Source organism: Mesoplodon densirostris, chromosome 3 (assembly GCF_025265405.1).
Source record: "Mesoplodon densirostris isolate mMesDen1 chromosome 3, mMesDen1 primary haplotype, whole genome shotgun sequence".
In the NCBI taxonomy this organism is placed as follows: Eukaryota; Metazoa; Chordata; class Mammalia; order Artiodactyla; family Ziphiidae; genus Mesoplodon; species Mesoplodon densirostris.
The window spans coordinates 84914921-84929235 of record NC_082663.1 but is presented as its reverse complement, the minus strand read 5'-3'; the positions used below and the strand labels follow the sequence as shown (position 1 = coordinate 84929235).

The 14315-nt window shown below is 44.1% G+C and overlaps 1 protein-coding gene and 1 long non-coding RNA gene across 13 annotated transcripts in view; one reads left to right on the top strand and one right to left on the bottom strand.

The window, feature by feature from the left end:
- Positions 1-7617, bottom strand: part of PAM (peptidylglycine alpha-amidating monooxygenase) — a 309920-nt gene extending 302303 nt beyond the window's left edge. For 7 of the 12 annotated variants that reach the window (XM_060093202.1, XM_060093205.1, XM_060093201.1 and 4 more), the window contains exon 1: positions 7418-7617. The gene's annotated coding sequence lies outside the window, so the exon portion shown is untranslated. Of the gene's footprint in view, positions 1-7133; positions 7256-7417 lie in introns of those variants that run through there. The other 5 variants (XM_060093210.1, XM_060093214.1, XM_060093216.1 and 2 more) reach the window with 3 other exon arrangements.
- Positions 6900-9931, top strand: LOC132486264 (uncharacterized). Its single transcript, XR_009531466.1, has 3 exons — positions 6900-7096; positions 9494-9682; positions 9855-9931. It is a non-coding gene; the product is annotated as an uncharacterized LOC132486264 (long non-coding RNA).
- The last annotated feature ends 4384 nt before the right edge of the window (positions 9932-14315 follow it).

The window sequence follows — 14315 nt, the reverse complement described above, 5'->3', positions numbered from 1 at the left end:
CATGAAAAGCAATCTGGTATCATTTCCTTTCATTTGAACCCATAAGTGACTCATGCAATAAACAGCAAGTCTCCTGCGTTTGTTTCAACTGTACACTCCAGTTTTACTGGAGCTAGTTTTCCAAAGGTGATTTACCACGCCCGGTCTGAGAAGGGACAGCATGAAACTGGTGAAATTCTGATCTTCAGAAATACAACAGACAATGATTATTTCTAATTTCATGCTGTCTGCATGAAGAGAAGGGAGGCCCAAGGAAATTCAAGCCTGAAGCACGAGTTAGGAACTGTGGCAAACCAAACAGAAAGAGAAAAATGAAAGCACAGTGAACAACTGATGTTACCACATTTAGGGGGCTGAGGAGGGCAGAACGTAGTGGGGGACAACCAAGCTTTTCCATCCCTACAGAAATAAGATATTTTAAATTCACAATTTAAAAAATAAGACATTTAGGGCTTCCCTGGTGGCACAGTGGTTGAGAGTCCTCTTGACGATGCAGGGGACACGGTTCGTGCCCCGGTCCGGGAAGATCCCACATGCCGCGGAGCGGCTGGGCCCGTGAGCCATGGCCGCTGAGCCTACGCGTCTGGAGCCTGTGCTCCGCAACAAGAGAAGCCACCGTAGTGAGAAGCCCGTGCAGCGCAACGAAGAGTAGCCCCGCTCGCCGCAACTAGAGAAAGCCCGCGCGCAGCAACAAAGACCCAACCAATGCAGCCAATGATAAATAATAAAATAAATATTTTTTTAAAAGGAGGTAAATGATAACCCACATAAGTTTTCTTTAAACACTCTAATTAAAGCCTCCAGTTACATGCAAACAATCATCATTCTACTTCAAAATTAACATATCTCTTTATAAAAACTTTCTTCAAAACAGTTCTACAGGGGCTTCCCTGGTGGCGCAGTGGTTAAGAATCCGCCTGCCAATGCAGGGGACATGGGTTCAAGCCCTGGTCCGGGAAGATCCCACATGCCATGGAGCCATTAAGCCTGTGCGCCACAACTACTGATCCTGTGCTCTAGAGCCCTCGAGTCACAACTACTGAGCCCGTGCGCCTAGAGACCGTGTCCCGCAACAAGAGAAGCCACTGCAATGAGAAGCCCGTGCACTGCAACGAAGAGTAACCCCGCTCAATGCAACTAGAGGAAGCCGATGCACAGCAACAAAGACCCAACGCAGCCAAAAATAAATAAATAAATTTATTAAAAAAAAAAAAAAAACAGTTCTACAAAGTAACAGGCTTGGCAGGTTCTGGGTTATGTATGTAAGCACTTAAAACTAATAAGTTCAGGGCTTCCCTGGTGGTGCAGTGGTGGAGAGTCCGCCTGCCAATGCAGGGGACGCGGGTTCGTGCCCCCGTCCGGGAAGATCCCACATGCCGCGGAGCAGCTGGGCCCGTGAGCCATGGCCGCTGAGCCTGTGCTCCGCAACGGGAGAGGCCACAACAGTGAGAGGCCTGCGTACTGCAAAAAAAAAAAAACAAAAAAAAAAAAACTAATAAGTTCAATCTTTAAAATATTCTAAAACTTAGATTTTAAAAAATATGAATGTTTTCATATAAGTAAAATTTTACCACACTGCAAATAGGTACTATTTTGAAGCAAATTTCTTCCAGCATAGGTAAATGAAATTTGTAATATCTGAAATTTTTGAAAAGGCATTTTTACCCATGGAAATAGCAGGTGGTAGTATGATTCTTCTATAAGGGCCTCTGTGTTTATTATTTAACATTTCTACCACTGTCCTTTGTTTTGCTTATGTTGTAATGACAGGACTAGCAGTCAACTGCACACTCAATGCAGGTAAACAGCTGTCCTTTGCAGCTGCAGCAGCTGTTGGCTGGGCTGACAGAAATACAGAATGACAGAAAGAACACTGTGCTTTCACTTTCCAGTACTTGTGGTCCATGCCCTCCTCAAAATGAGCTTCCCCCAACGGATAGGGAAGCAGGGATCTACTGCTTTTATTGTTTCTTGGCATCCTCCCCCATCTCTGCTGTGCCACTTCAGGTGGCGCTTTACAGTACTACTGTGTTTTGCTGGGTTTGGAGTTTGTTTTTTGGTTTTTCTTTTGACTCCAGTTCCTTCTTTTCTTGAGGCCGTCCTCTTAAACTCCCTGAGCAAGAGCCACGTGGAAATCTTGTTCCTGTCCTCCATCCTTTATGTGACTGCAGGCAGCACAGCTGGGTTGCAACAGGCACTGCCTGGGTGCTGTTGGACTGGCTGTGTTGCAGAACCTCGCTGCAAATGTGCCAATCTTGTCCTTCTATGTTAAGCATGGCTAGTAGATGAAGCTGAAGACAGTGCTCAGAAGTTCAAGCTCCTTTGAGCACAGATCCCTATCTCACGGTCACACATGATTTTGAAGAATGCCATATATCTGGAGAACTTACGCTGCCACATGGCTGCAGTCTGCCCAGTCTCCAAGTTGACACTGCAGATAATTCTCTACTTTTTTTTTTCCCCAGCAGGTGTGAACTAAATACTGTACTAACTATTCAAACTGAAATATTTCCTTTGTATGAAAGAACCCCGATGAACCTAACACAAAAACAAGCATCATTTGTATGCTGTCATAATCAACAACTTCTGCCTCTACTCATCCAAGAAGACAAACAATCTGAAGCTTTAAACCAACAACATCCAACAGAACTTTCGGCGATGATGGAAATGTTCTGTGTCTGCTCTACCCACTATAGTAGCCACCTGCCACATGTGACTATTAAGCATTTGAAATGTGGCTAATGTGACTGAGGAAGTAACATTTTTGATTTTAATTAATTGAACAAATCTAAACAATGTGGCTAGTGGCTAAACTGGTGGCTAGTGCTAACAAATAAGCACACCACAGTTTCATGGATGCCTACACAAGGAATGAGATTCCTAGGTAAGAGACAAAGGATTACATTACTCACAGAAAAAGCAGTAGCAGGAGTATTAGCATAGCATACCTACACACTAAATGATTTGCATTAGAGAAGTGGACCCCTGAGCTTAGAGTACCAAATCTTTTACAATGGACAGTAAACCTACCTGCCCTTTGCTCCATAGAGAAAGGCTACCTCTATCTTCCACAGCTATCTGCTATATAAAAGTCCTTGAAAAGATAGTCTGGAATGAAAAGAGTCAGTGCCTCTGCTCACAAGACATGCAGAAACATGAGTGACTAATGGAGAATTATCTCCCAACAGTGCAAGTTCAAACACATGTCTGAAATCTACCCATCTCTCTCCATCCTGCTTGAATACCCTGTTTCCAGACATATTTATTTCTTTCTAGGACCATTGCAATAGCTTCCTAAATGGTTATCACTATAGCCTCTTCCCAGGCATTTTCCATACATTAGCCAGAATGTATCAATACCTTGTAAACACAAATCTAAGCATGCCACTCTTGTTTTAGTCTTTGATGTCATCCATTGCTCTTAGGATCAAGCCAACCCTCCTTGGCAAGTGCCACAAGGCCCTGAATGATGTGGCTCTGCCCCTACCTGTGGGCTCTTCCCTTGCCTCTTCTTCTAAGATGCATTCCTTTAGCCACACTAAACTTTCATTTCCTAAAATACAGGTCATAAAGTAGTGGCCCTGGGTTGAATACCAGCTACAAAATGCATCTGGTTTTTGGCCCACACAATAGTTTTTAAAACATTTGGGCCATTTCACATGTATGAAATATGAATTTTAAGCTCCTCTTTAAAAAAATCAGGGCATCTGGCAGCACTTGGCCTGCATCACAAGCTGACAACGCTTGACTGGAGCTGAGTATCTACTGTTCCCTTTAGACAAAGCCTGGGTTCTCCAGGTGCCACACCTCTCTCTCCAGCTCTCACTTATTTATTCTTTTACATTATCTACCTGAGTTCCATTCTAAGCATCATGCGCTGTTCCCCTTGGTCTGGAACACTCTTCAGTCCTCCAACTTCTTCAGTTGCTAACTATCACTCATTCTTCAGGTCTTAGTGTATTCATGGGAAGTCATCCCTGAGCACCACCAACCCCAGTTAGGATGTGACGCACAGTATGACACCATCCCATCCTACCTTCTGTGGTTCTCTGCATTACTCCACACACAAATCACATAAGATTATAATTTTCTGTTTACAAATCTATATCCCTCCCCAGACTTTTAGACCATAAGAGAGTGACTACGACCATCTTGTATCCCACTGTATGCCACTGCCTAGGAAAAGGCCCAACATAGTAGGAGCTCAATAAACACTTGTTAAATAAATTAACAAAGCCATTGGGAATGGCTAATTCAAAATATTGAGAATGGTGCTGTATTTATATTTTTATGCACTTATTTATTTTAAAACTTTGGACCTTTGCATTGTCATCCCCCTCCCCTCAGAAAACTCAAATAACTATTTGAGTTTCAGGTATGTACTAAGTAACAGGCAATGTGCTAAGCACTTCACATCAATTAGTTCATTTAATCCTTACAACCGTCCTTTGAGCTAAGTACTTCCTTTATTCCCACTCTGCAGATGAGGAAACTGAGAACTCAGGAGGTTGAGTAACTTACCCAGGGTTACACGACTAGTAAATGCCTGTCAGGACTCAAACCCATGCCCATCAGAACCCAAAGCCAAAATTCTTAACCATACACAATTTATAAATGTGAGATTTTTAATGTGCCCTGGATGATAAGAGACCACACAGGGTAAGGAGAAACCAGAGAACTATTTTCAGGCAATTGAAATTATAGTTCTACTCCTGCCACTAGCTGTTCAACCTTGGATAAGATGAAGGTCTTATTCTCTACATCAGTACAGTAAATTGTAGGAGATAAAATGATGGAAACTTCTCTCATGAGACTTGAGAGCACAGGACACCACTACCAACTTTATGCAGAGCCCTTCTTTTCAGCTATTTGCATGTGATTTTCACAATTAGCTTTTACTGGCTAAAGGAGTTAAAGGGGAAAAGAAAGTTCTTACACACACAAGAAGCTTTTTGGCTCGATATTCATGACTATTACACCAAACCACACAGTTCCAAGGCAGTGACACAATCTTTAATCTCATTTCACAAGTAGGAAAACAAAGGTACTGAGCAATAAGGCCAAGTGTAAAGTTAACTTCATATCCCTCAGGCTGTCCCGAAACCTGCCTAGCCTCACTGTGTGAGTTGAATCCAAGCTCTCAAAGCCAAATACTGGTGGTATGTTAAGCCTATGAAATTCTACACATACCCTGCAGATGGATGAATTCTTCCTAGAAGCAGGAAAAGAATCAGAAATGTCACTGAGTCACACCAAATACAACCTAGTCTGGTCAATCTTTTCCATGTGGGATTCCTGCCCATTCTTTGCACCAAGCCAAACTTTTTTAAGTGGTTTTCTTAAAAAAAAAAGTCTCACTAAGAATCTTGTAACTTTTTAAGCCAAATTTCCAGAATCAATCCAGGGCCCACCAGGCCATTAAGTGTTCAAGTTTTAGCTTATTCCATCTCTGTATTTTTTCTAGGCATTATGGTATAATTTCCTTTCTCAAGGAGTTGAGAAAAAATTGTATATGGACACCATAAATTGACTTATTGACTAAAGTTAGAATTGAAATCTCTATAGCTTTTAACATTTGATTACTACATCATACATACATGGATGCTCTTCTGAACTTTCATTCTAAAAATACAGAATTCATTTTATTTCCATGTATGCCTCCCATTTGATGATGTAGAAGCACTTGAAGTTTTATTTCATAAAACATTGGCTTATCTAAACTTATTTTTTTCCAATCTATTAAGTATATTCACCAAACAGTGATCTTAAAGGGCCTTCAGTAATGTATTCTTGACATCATTTTACTTGCCATATGTAGTTGTTAGAATACATGATATTTATATAAAAATATGAAATAAAAATATTAGTCTCTAAGTTAGATTGGAAGTCCCTCTAGGGCAAGGAACATATTCTATATCTCTCTTTAAAAGCACATAGCACAATGCACTGCACAATACAGGAACTCATGAAATGCCTATTAAATCATGAATTCATGAAAGACAGGCCATAGCTATTTAACTTCGAGTCTAAAGCTGACTTTCTTAGGCCATTTACTTGCTTTCTTCATAAAGTGATAAGAGTGGTGCTAACAATGTTTCTTGTGCCTGTGATTTTAAACTGAAAATTTACAAATGATAGGGCACAAGTAATTTGAGCTAAATATCTGAACTTACTTTACTAAAATATAAGTCTACTTCCTGAACTGTTTAAATTAAAAGCAAATTTAAATTTGCACTTAAGATGGAAAAGAGGTTTTAAAGATTGGCAAATATCTGAAGCAAGCACAGTTCTTATTTCCAAAGACTTGTGCCAATAACGATCTTCTGCTATTTGAAATCCTATGACCACAGAAATATGTAAGGTCCTAGCTTTGTACATTGATTGGGTTGGGTGGGGAAGAGACGATTTCAATTCTGAACACTAATTATCAGATCCAGAAACACGAGTTTTTACCCTAACAAAGCTATTGGCCAAATCACCTAGAGAGACATAATTACATCTCAGCTGAAGGACCTGGACTCTGACGATTAGAACGAACACAGGACCTGCCATCAGGCACCTTCGTAAGACCTGAGAGCAGTGGCTCCAAATCAAGTAACACACCTAAGTGATCCCACTGGAACGACCCTCTGCGGCGGGCAAAGCAGACCCGCGTTTGACAGAACAGAACACAGGGTGTCCAAAGGGTCGCGACCAAGGCCACACAGATTGGAATGTGACTGAAAGCAGACTTAAATCCCTATTTTCCAAGTATCCGAGTGGTGGTTACTTTCCATCCCGCCTCTGCGATCACCCAGCGTATTATACTCCACGGCAGGAAGGACCGCCTAGCTGGGCCAGGACTCGGGAGAAGAGGAGAGGGAATTGCCAGCGCTTCCCGGCACTCGCCGATACTCAGGCACCTCGGGTCGCTGCTCGGCTCCAGCCCAGCTCTACCCTCGCGGCGGCCCCCGCTGCGACCCGAAACTAGTCTCGGGGGCGGGCCTGGGAACCGGGGAGCCTTTCTCACTGGCAAGGAGAGTTCTCCAAGTTGGGGGCAGAAAGGCCGAATGAACAATTTTATCCACAGGGTGAGGGCGCCAGGAGGAGTGCGAAGGTGAGGAGGACGGGAGGGTGACCCCTTACCAACTGACCTCGGCTGTGGTGGTGCTGAAGGGTGGTCAGAGAGGGGCTCTGGGAGTGCGAGGCTCAGTGCCCGAGACCCTCCCCGGCCGCGCCGCCAGATCCCCCGCGAACTCAGCAGCCAGGGAGGAAACCAACGACCGCCTCGGGCGCGGGGAAGCGGAGGGAGCTGAGACAGCAGGATCTCCGTCCCCGCCCAGCATCTGCCCAACTTCCCGAGCCCCCTTCAGCGCTCCCACCCCCGCCCTTGCCCTGCCCGCCGGCCGGCAGCGGACACGGCAGCGGCGGCACCAACCTGCACGGCGGCGGCGGCACCAACCTGCGCGGCTGCGAGCACAGTCCGAGACGGAAGCGGGAGCCTGCGGACGGCGGAGCGGCGGGCGCGGCGGGCGGAGTTAGTTGGGAGGCTCCGGCCCCCTGGGCGGGGACAGGCCGAGCACGCGGCGGCCGCGACGGAGTCTGGAGCTCCCTCCTGGCGAACGCGGGGCCCAGCCGCGTCCGCCGCTCGCCCTCAGCTCCGGGGGACAGCTCCCAGTCCCTCCCCCGGGGCGGCTCCGCGATTCCCGGCCGCCCCCGAGCCCGCCCCGCGCTCGACGCCTCCGCTCCGCCCCTGCCCCCTCGCGCGCCCGGGCCGCGGGGCTTGGGAATGAGGTCCCCGCAGAGTCAGCTCCAGGTCGCGCGCAGCGTCGCGGGCTTTCCCTGCGGGGGTCGCCGTGCTGGGTGTTAGGACTCACGAGCGGGCAGGAGGTGGCCAAGAGCTGGAACTCTCGCCTGGGGAAGGGGGTCAAGGCCCGGCCTGAAAGTCTCCTTTTGCTCCGCCCGAGTCCCGAGTCCCTAAAAGCAGCCTTGCGAGGTGGCCACGCCGGCTGCCCGGAGAGAGGCCGAGGAAAATGTCGGACTCTCTCTCCGCCCAGCGCGGGGCTGGGAGGACTTTTCCCGAGAGAATCGAGGACCCCTCCCTCCCGTTCCCGCCCAGGGTTAGGGACTCCGGCAAAGAAAGTATGCAGAACCGGCAAACGGGGCACCGGGGCTGAACCTGTGGAAAAAGTGCAATTTCTTTCGCATGCACACGCCTGCCCGTCGCTGGATTCAGGCCACCTCGCTCAGGTCTTCGCAGTGCTTCCGTGCCCGCACCCCAGGCCTGGCGCGGGGAGTCCCCTTTCCTAGCTTGGTTTCCCACCTCTACACATCTCCTTTTTTGAAACCCTTTTCATCCCGTAGTGCGCCCAACGCGCACACTCTGACCGCTTCTCCCCTAAACTGCAGGCAGGGAACCCAGAAATCAACCCCCTCCCCGCCTCACCCCGAAGTAGGACAAAACTGGAAGCCAGGGATCTGGGATGTTCCAGTCGGAAGGGTTTCTACCCAAGTGGCTTGGTGCTGTGCATTACTGACCTCACACACATTGATACGCCTTTAATTCAAGGGCAGGTGTTTGCCAGTGCCTTTATCTCCCCGAAGGAAACCTGTAGAGTGCGTTCACCGCGCCTTTTCCTTCCCAGCACCAGCCGCTTATCATCTTCCAAAGTCCTATCCTCCTTTCCCCAAACCTCTCCCATCCAGGTTCCCGGCACAGATCCCCAGCGCAGTGAGCTCTGGTCTTTCCAGGCACTTTCTCCTTCTGGGGCCCTCGGGTTGGGGGATGGAGGAGGACCAGACCTGGAGGAGGGATCTCGAAGAAGGTGAGGTAGAAGCCAGTGGAAGGCGAGGAAGGAAAGTGAGAACCAACTAAGAGGGTGAGAGGCTGCATGAAGGAGGCAAAGCTCTCCAGCCATCGGGGAACCCCCAGGAAGAAAATCCATTTCTCTATAGGGAAAACACCGATGCCTGTAGTGGTTAGATTGCAAAATCTGGACCGCCTCCCAAAAGAATTCTCAGCGAGCGGTGGTGAGTCAAGGATAAACTTCAGGACTCAGAGCAGGCCTTCACCCGCCCCACTTCCCAAATTCCAGAGAAGGCTGATGACGTCAAGCTCTTGGCCAGTGATAAGAAATCCATCCTGTAAATGATGGTCGCTGACAAGATGCAAGGAAACAGAGCTGAGTCAGTTTACAGCTTGTTGGGCTCTTTTGTTTAGACATCCCATAAGACTCTTATTCCTCCCCCCTGGCCTGCGTTATTAACTAAAGCAAGCAGTTGGGACGCTCCCTTAAATAAGAAGCCACTCTTTGTGGGAAGGGAAGGAAATGGGGACGGACAGGAGTCCTATGGCTGTGGTGGTGGTTATTTTTAAGATCAATTCTGTGCATTTTTATATCAAGATAATTTTCCTGTTCAGTGGGCGACCACATTCTTACCTTAAAATGTAGGAGAACGGCTGGGATGACACATTCAACGTTACCTGATGGCAGCCTTCTCTCACACCCTTAAGGTCCTGGTGGGCACAGCGACAGCTTCAGCTGCGCTGACAGCCAATGTGCCTGAGGAAGCCACCGCCAAGCCTGGATGTCAGACATTACAGCCTTAGGGAGTACCAGTCTGTGTGCAGTCCAGCCACTGAAGGCTCAAGCTTAGCACGTACTTAGTGACGCCAGCCACCCCTACCACTTTGCATTCACAGGTAAGGAGAAGACTCCTTTCTCCTGGCCTCAGGGCTCCACCTCACCTGAGGTTGGCTGTGCACTCTGGAACTGTCATTACAAAACCAGTCCTTAGTGTCCCAGTTTTTCTTTTGTAAAGACTACTTCCAATTTAATTGTAAAAATCTCCTTTCCTTCCCTTATTTCCTCTAGTGCACAAAAGGCTAAGCCGTTGAAAGTTCAAGAGGCTAGAAGAGACCTGCGTGAACAAAGTTTCTCTTTCTCTTCTCACTAGAAGAAAAATCATCTCTGAAATGAAACCTTATTAAACTTACATCCTTTCTGAATATGGTAATCCCTCTGTATCTATTAGTTATTTTAATTTTATATTCATGATAGGATCTTATTGCAAGAAGTATCTAGTCAGCTGATGGGGATAAAAAGCCCAGTTTCCCCTGGGAAAAATTCTGGTAGGAAAAAAAAAAAGAGAAGAAAAAATTGAGAGAGTTCATTTACAGGCAGCAGAATTGGTCTTAGGCAGTGTTAAAAGTAGGTGCAGAAGGACATTCATCCATAAACCTCCCCTTTTCTCAGTTTCCCTTCACAGCAGCCTTGTTCACCTAACACTGCCAATTCTCCAAGCCAGTCCACCTCACAGAAAAGTGTCAGAGTCTTCAGATGCTGTTGCCTACTAGATTTTGTCTTGGAAAAGAGTGGCATTTTGAGCACAAGTAACAGATTAAAGGAAGCTCCGTGGAGAATCTTTCTTTCTCGTACTCCTTATCTTTAGACTTTTCTGGTAGTCATTTCATTGTAAAGATGGGTCCAGTGGACAGAACTTATCCTGGGCAATGTGAGGAATGTGCTGGGCTGTAGACTTCCATGAAAAGAAATAAAAGTGCACCCTTCCTCATTACATAGCACTTCAAGTAATATCTAAGAGCTCCCAACTTTTATTGAGAACAGAAAGTTACGTTCAAATAGTAGAATAAGCTTCAAATTGGTTATATCAAACAGTGAAATTTGCTTATGTACATTCAGAACGACAAGAGAAAATATTAATTTCAATTTACAAGTCATCAATAAGCACCTTCTGGGCCACATAATGAATAGCCCCATGTTAAATCAGTAATATATGTTTCTTCTTTCGCAAATAAATTTTCCTCTGAAATATAGACATCTGTCATGGAGTCAATTATCTTGCACTGCATGTGCTATAAAAGCACATAAAAGAAATAATATACTACAGTGCTTATTTGAAAGTGATCAGGAATACACAGCTCCATGCTGGCATGTCTTTAATTTCATGGTGTTAAGAAAAAACTATAGGAGTATGAAATAACAAACCCTTTCCTACTTGTGTACTAATTCAATTACCTATCATGATATATACAGGAGGAAACATTTTTCCCATTAACTGACAGAAATATTATGGGACTATTTTCTTGTCTTCCTCTACTAACCCCTGTAGAACGTGAACATGAAGTCTCCTTTGAAAACAAAGGGATCACCACACTCTGATCAGCTCTGGGGTGTGCAGAAGAACGAGTCTAGAAATGGCATTCAAGTACATAAATTATTTAAATGAGGCTAGACTTTTAAGAAATTTATGCATCAAACAGACCTCAAGATGTGAAAAATGCAATAAGAAATAGTTAGACCAAGTCAAACTCCCTTGATGTAATGCCAGTGTGAAACCTTTCTCTCTTTTCTCAGGCAAACTCCCACTCTCCCTTCTTTCGCTGAATGATGCACATATAAATCAAATACCAAACTATTTTGCAGAAAGCTCTGCCAGATTAGGTATGCACAGCCTTCTTGAATACCTCACATTACTTTACCTTGTGACACTTTAAAATAGACTTGAGAGAATTCCCTAGTGGCACAGTGGTTAAGAATCCACCTGCCAACACAGGGGACAAGGGCTCGATCCATCCCTGGCCCGGGAAGATCCCACATGCCATGGAGCAACTAAGCTAGAGTATAGCTTAGTTGGTAGAGTATAAACACCTTGCAAATAAAAGTAAAACCATTCTTGTTTAATATGCTATTTAATATGAGCTCATCTACCTATTAGGTGCAGTTTTTTACTTTTTTTTAATCAAGAAAGTTGTTAATTTGTTTTGGCATGGTAAGTTTTTCCTACCAAATTATGTTCTCTCTACCTAGCTTTCTGGCTAAGATAGCAAGTCTGACTCACAATGAAAGTCCATGACCTACTCTCATTTTGGTGGGTTTGTTACTAAAATCAAAGCCATAGATCACTGCAGAAAAACAGACTTGGGGGAAAGTGAATCCTGTAAGTCTTAAATTCCCACAAGTAATACCCTTGAGCTATTAAACCATTATCCAATTTAGCAGTTAAAAAACAGACACATGTTATAATTAATTCTTTCTATAAAGTCCAAGGTTTAGAAACAAAATAATTACAAAGACAACCAGGATCATCAATTTTATGTAGATTCAGCACTAATGAAGAACCAAATATTTGATTCTGAAGAGTGTTAAAATGCTGCCAGCAATATCACATAAGTAGTTCATACTTTGAATATGCTTGTGGACTGAAAATAAATCTGACCACAAAGAGAATACATGATAGGTTTTATATATAATATTATAATGTAAGCTATAAAAACTTTCCCCATACACAATTGAGTATGATGGGATTAAGGAGAGGGGAGGTGGAATAGGGAGATATAAGAAGGAAATCAATTAATAGGAAATGGATTTATTGGAGAAACTGAAGAGGCTAATAGTATTTGACTGGACAGTAGAGATTACAAGGTCAAGTAAAGTCTGAGTAAATACTGTTTTCTTCACTGACATTTTTGGAAAGGTTACTAGCAGGGTGAGAAGCTGGTATAGCAGAGACAAGGGCTACAATAGCCACTGAATCACTAGAAATTTCTGGAAATCACTGTCTCCAACACTGCTCCACAAACTTTGATTTTTTTTAAAAAATAAGAAATTAATTTAGGGAATTCCCTGGCAGTCCACTGTTTAGGACTCCAAACTCTCACTGCTGAGGGCCCAGGTCCAGTCCCTGGTCAGGGAACTAAGATCCCACAAGCCAAAAAGAAAAAAAGAAATTAATTTTTTGCCAGATGGACTAATTTAATTTCTGATAAAAAGTGGAAATCCCACATATTTTTCAAGTGAAAAATATTTAGTTTTAGCACAGGTAGATGAAATTAGAAGGACTGATGAGCTCTTCAAAGATATTTGAGTGTATGATCTCAATTTTGTTGAATATGAAAAAAATCTATCATACTTTTCTGGACTTTCCAAAATAAGTATGTAATACATTTATTGTTAGAAAAATGGTTATGTTATTTTTAAAAGGCGTATTCTCTACCCTTTGTCATAGCATTCTGTTTCTTTTCAGTTACTTGAAAACTGAAAATGAGGTACATTTGCTACACAGTTTTCTTTCTCATCATATTTGTATTTTATTTTCATTTTGCAGCTGTAGATTTGCATCTCTATTTAAGTTCTTAGTGAGATGGCATTGGAGATTTGGTTTCAATAAGAAAAAGTCCTAGATGTATAAAAAAAATGACATAGATTTTCCAGTCATATTTAGAAGCAGAAGAAGACTACATAAGGGTGTTGAAAATTTTTGTTTTTAACATGTATTGGAAAAGAAAAAAAGCTTTTCAAAGTAGCCTACAGGAAGTCAGAATACCTGACTCTCATCATTGTGCATTTGTTGCTAACGAATTATGTGACATGCACATCATTTCTCCTCTCTGGGTCTCATTTTTTCCAATACACAGTGAGAGGTTGGCCTAGGGGACTGAAAATTTCTTTCAAAATTAACATGAGATTATTTTATGAAAAAAATACAAAAATTAATACAAGGAGATGCTTTGAGATTAGACCTCTATGTTTCTGAAATATTGTTGGCTACAACAAATAACTATTTTTAAATGCCAGTATTTTCTTGATGCTTGAGAAGCCAGGTACTATGCTGTTGCCTTTGTAGGAGGGTGCTGTGCTGGGTGGATGCTCCAGTGGGCATTTATACTCTCCTGAGATAAAGGCCTGAACCTCCCGAAAGGATACCTGAGACACTGAATGCTTAAATACCTGAAGCAGGTATGGAGGAACCGGTCAAAGTGTACTCTGGTCAGTGGCAGCCACGTTGGTCCCAGCAGCAGAGCAATCAGAGAGAAATGGTCAGTGGGGGGTCATTGTATAGGGGTACAGGAAGTAGACTCCGTGAATAGTCATAACAAATATCCAAGTTTGTTTCCCTGTCTGCATTGTATCCATTTTCTCATCCCTGTATCCTAGCTTTGCTGAGTTTTAGAGAATGAAGAGAAAGGTGTGGGTCAATGCTTAGGTAAGAGCTGGGACAGACATCCACAGCAATGGGGAAATTATGGTGGTGCGACCTGCAGAGCAGCCCTGGGTCACAGTGCAGAGGGAGAGGCAAGGAAGAATCCCAGGGCTGGTTTGTGGAACATGTAGTGGTCCTTGAATTGCCTGGGAAGGGGAACATAGCAAAAGGCAGTCCTTCCTATCAATCCAGCAAAGTGGAGGATTGGATTATTGTTTGAGTATTAAAGAGACGACATCTGAGGGTGAGATAATTGCTTATTGAGGACATTTGGGTTACAAGAGATAGCCTATCTGTCGAATGCTTGTTATGTGTCAGGCACTGTGCTATGT